The sequence below is a fragment of the Coffea eugenioides genome, unplaced genomic scaffold (assembly GCF_003713205.1).
Source record: "Coffea eugenioides isolate CCC68of unplaced genomic scaffold, Ceug_1.0 ScVebR1_2063;HRSCAF=3024, whole genome shotgun sequence".
In the NCBI taxonomy this organism is placed as follows: Eukaryota; Viridiplantae; Streptophyta; class Magnoliopsida; order Gentianales; family Rubiaceae; genus Coffea; species Coffea eugenioides.
The window spans coordinates 5,001-10,000 of record NW_020862516.1 but is presented as its reverse complement, the minus strand read 5'-3'; the positions used below and the strand labels follow the sequence as shown (position 1 = coordinate 10,000).

Genomic DNA, 5,000 nt, shown 5'->3' with positions numbered 1-5,000 from the left:
ATCTGTATTTTTTATATAAAAATGGAAGAATTGGTGTAAATAGATTCCACATTGAAGAAAGAATCGAATATTCATTGATCAAATGATTCACTCCATAGTCTGATAGATCTTTTCAAGAATTGATTAATCGGACGAGAATAAAGATAGAGTCCCGTTCTACATGTCAATGTCGGCAACAATGAAATTTATAGTAAGAGGAAAATCCGTCGACTTTAAAAATCGTGAGGGTTCAAGTCCCTCTATCCCCAAAAAACATATTTGATCCCCCAACTATTTATCCTATCCCCCTTTCGTTAGCGGTTCAAAAAACCTTATTCATTTACTCTATTCTCTTAGAAATCGATCTGGACGGAAAAGCCCTTTTCTTATCACAAATCTTGTGTTATTTATGATATACATATAAATGAACATCTTTGAGCAAGAAATACCCATTTGAATGGTTTACAATCGATATAACTATTCATACTGAAACTTACAAAGTACTCTTTTTTAAGATACAAGAAATTCTAGTACCTAGATAAAATTTTGTAATCCCCTTTCCTTCTTTTAATTGACATAGCCCCCCTTTTCTCATAAAATGAGGATGCTACATTGGGACTGGTCGGGATAGCTCAGATGGTAGAGCAGAGGACTGAAAATCCTCGTGTCACCAGTTCAAATCTGGTTCCTGGCACATGATTAATTTGTATAAGTCTCTCTTGTATAAATTAATTGATATGAATCGACATTCATATTTATAGTTTAGATCATAATAAATACATATTGTTTTCCACTTCAGCGAGATATACCCCATCTATTTTATAGATGTGTAGAACTTTTTAGATAAGGTATCTAAAAGAATTAGATTCTATTTCTTCATCTTTTTTATTTCTGCTCTTCTTTTGTTCAAAAAGAATGTTAATACTTCATATATATTCAAAAGACATATTCAAGGGGTTAATTTAATTGGTTGAGATCAAATCTAGAGGAATTGAAATACACAAGAGATACAAATAAATAGAATCCAATATCCTTTAATTTCTTTGTATTTTCGTTCATATTTGATTTCGTCATTCCTACTTACATAACTTTCTAAAACCCTTTAAATAATGTGCGTAGTAGAAAGTCAAAATTCATGATGTAGAAGTTCATCCTCTTTGTTCGTCTCATCTGAGATAAGCATCTTACAAACCAAATAAATGGGATGTAAGAATACCAACGAATCTCTCATTGTCTTTTTTTTTGTTAGCCTATTATAGAATTCCCAAATACAAAGGAGACTTCCATTATTCTGGTTAATCTAGAACAGAACGTATAATCCTTGAATATGTGAAATTGTATAAGACGAAATTAGTTTCTTATCCTTCAATGAGCATCTTGTATTTCATAAAAATTGGGAGCAACATAATCCTTGCGTAAGGGCCATCCTATCCAACTTTCAGGCATTAAGATACGTTTCAAGCGTGGATGATTATCATAAGATATTCCCAACATATCATAAGATTCTCGTTCTTGAAAATCCACACTTTTCCAAACCCAGAAGACAGACGGAATCCTAGGATTCCTCCTTGAGACAAATACTTTTATGCATACCTCTTCTGGTTGATCTACACCATACTCTATTCTCGTAAGATGATATACACTAGCTAACAGCCCGCCGGGTGCTACATCATAGGCGCATTGGGAACGGAGATAATTGTAACCATATACATATAAAATAACAGCAATAGAATGCCAATCCTCGGACTTTATTTGTAAAGTCTCTATTCCTTGGTAATCAAAGCCCAAAGATCTATGAATTAGCCCATGCTTGACTAGCCAAGCAGACAAACGACCCTGCATCTTTTTTATTTCTCCCATATTTTTATTTGTATTAAGTATTTCACCTTTACGATGAAATTTATGAAGATTTTTTTTATTTTGTACAAAGAAATACTGTCTAATTCACCAATTCATGGGAAGAGACTGAACTTTTGTATTTGAAAAATGTTTCAGTAGGTATTTCTGAAGTAAAAGTAGATGCCGGTTGATAAAGGAATCCTTGATCATAATTTCCAGTATTCATACTGCGGCTAATATGAAACTTGTGATTTGTAGTAAAACACCGATTCGACCGTTGACGTTGAGGCCTAATTCTATCTTCATAGATTTCTCGAGATATTTTCTTACGAAGTTTTGTTATAGCATCTATAACTGCTTCCGGTTTAGGGGGACAGCCTGGCAAATAGACATCTACAGGAATTAGCTTATCAACCCCCCGAACAGTACTATAAGAATCGGTACTGAACATCCCTCCTGTAATTGTACATGCTCCCATAGCAATAACATATTTTGGTTCAGGCATTTGTTCATATAATCTCACTAAAGAAGGGGCCATTTTCATTGTTACCGTTCCGGCTGTTAAAATTAGATCTGCCTGTCTAGGACTTGATCTTGGTACTAGTCCATAACGATCAAAGTCGAATCGTGACCCTATTAGTGAAGCAAATTCAATGAAACAACAACTGGTACCATAGAGAAGTGGCCATAAACTAGAGAGTCTTGACCAATTTGAAAAATCATTTAATGTAGTTGAAATAACTGAATTTTGGGCTGTTCGATCAAGTAAAGGAAGCTCAATGGAATTCATAACAGTCTCAATTTTATTTTGATTTTTTTCCTTTTTTCTTTTTATTGTCTGAATATTCAGGAGCTAAGACCATTCCAATGCCCCCTTTCGCCATGCATAAACTAAACCAACTATTAAGATAAGTACAAAAATTAAAGCTTCTATAAATACAGATACACCCAAAATATCGAAACTCATTGCCCATGGATAAAGAAAAACTGTTTCAACATCAAAAACAACAAAAACTAGAGCAAACATATAATAACGGATTCGAAATTGTAACCAAGCGTCGCCTATTGGTTCTATACCCGATTCATAACTAGAGAGTTTCTCCGGCCCTTTGCTAATCGGGGCTAAAATTCCGGAAATAAAAAATGCCAAAATAGGAATAAGACTTGATATTATTAGAAATGTCCAAAAAATATCATATTCGTAAAGAAGAAACATAGACACACTCCTATGAACGTGGAAAATATACCGGATTGCTCGATTAGAATTGGAATTGTCAAGTCATCCATACCATAACTTTTTATTTTACTCAATTCAATCAAAACAAGAATTCATTTTTATTGAATTGACGAGTTTCCTTTGTTTACTGCGAAACATATCTCATTTCAAGGTAGAATCCTATTTCCATTATACTTAATTTCGATTTTTTTACTTAGTATAACTCTATATCTCCATCTTACTTTTATACAAATTTTCTTATTTTCACAGGATTCTCTCTAAAGAAGGGGAATTCAAAATAAACAAAATAAAAAAGAATTCTCGTTTTTGTTTAGAATTTTGAATTTCTTTTTTTTTTATTAACTTCTACTTACTTAATTAATATCTATTATATAGATTATCCATTTTTTTTTATATTTTTTGAAATTGAATAAAATAAATAAAATTCTTGATAGCTTTCCATTTTTTATGAATAGAATCAGGAGGTCTTTTTTTTTTTTCTTAGTCATTTAGAATAGAACAAGTAAGATACTGGATGGGAATTTTCATCTCAGGATTTAGAATATCTTGGTCTTGGTATATTCCTTTATATTAGGATCCCATCCCGGCGGAGGGGTTTCGGTTTCTCTTGATTGATTACAGAAAAAGAAGACTGCCCCCTGTGCTTCGCTAGGCCTAGGTAAGGTATACGAAGGCCTATTTAATAACGAAACTTACCAAAGGTATTCATCTTTCAACAAGCTTTAATTTGTACACAAGCGCAGGAGGTCATTCCTAGATCCATTGGGGTTTTTAACAGGGCGGCTCGTGTCACGATTTTTACTTCAAAAATTCACCAACAAGATTAGGTATACCAAAGAAAGGGAATATCACGAACTTCTTGTGAACAAACAGGAAAATTCATATGAAATTCACCTTCACCTCCGAAGATTAATGACGAAAGGTTGCTTTGTTTATCTGCGATTGGAAAAATATCAATTAGATCTATTGAAATATCCGCCTTTTGCTTTTAGTTTTCTGTTTTAAAGAATTCCTGTGAGTGAGCTTATAGGAATAATTTTATTTCGATGAACCGACTCGTTAGTTCCAAGCAACAAAGAATAATGAAGAAATAAAAATTATACAATTTCGTTTTTTGTATTTTGAATTTTCATTAATTCATTTTCATTTTTTATTATAATTAAATTATAGGGCTATACGGACTCGAACCGTAGACCTTCTCGGTAAAACAGATCAAACTTTTTATTATCAAAATGATCTGAACTGTTTCAAAGACCCAACATGCATTTTTTTTGCATTGGGCTCTTTCATTAACTGATCGAAATATCAGCTAGTCTGCCATATTTTTTTCTTTTGACAAAAAAATAAGATAAGAAGATGGCTCCATGTGCTCCGATTTATTATTTTGAATTCTAATCCAAGAGCACTACCAAAGTCTTTCAAGGGTAGGGTTGTCGTGACGTAGGTCTGCCTATGGCCTAGATCAACCTAAGTCAAATGAAGTCTCTACCGTTCCGCTTACAAAATGAAACTTCATACACCTTAAAGTTCATAGGACGAAAAGAGATTTTTTGAGGTCCTTATACTCATTAAGCCTAGCATTGAAAATATTGGATATTCACCTTATCAATACCTCAAATCCATGAGAGTGTCCATTTTGTGCCTAACCTAAATGGGCACCCCAATCGAACCGAACCCTTTGTCAGGCTATTGTTCCCTCAAAGTTATGGGGTAAGACATCGATTTCTCAATTAAGATCACAATTTTTTGATTTGATTGTATGATGGATTACCTTGAAAAACATTGGCGCGCGTGTAAACGAGGTGCTCTACCAACTGAGCTATAGCCCTTATTGCTTGTGATACATATTTTATCATGTAGATAATTTCTTGTCAAGATGAATGAATATTCCCTGAAAAAATATCATAAATCTTTGATCTCTTTGAGCGGTATTGCTTATAAGCAA

At 33.3% G+C, this 5,000-nt stretch overlaps 1 non-coding gene across 1 annotated transcript; it reads left to right on the top strand.

The window, feature by feature from the left end:
• Positions 1 to 600: 600 nt before the first annotated feature.
• TRNAF-GAA lies at positions 601 to 673 on the top strand. The gene has a single exon. It is a non-coding gene; the product is annotated as a tRNA-Phe (tRNA).
• The last annotated feature ends 4,327 nt before the right edge of the window (positions 674 to 5,000 follow it).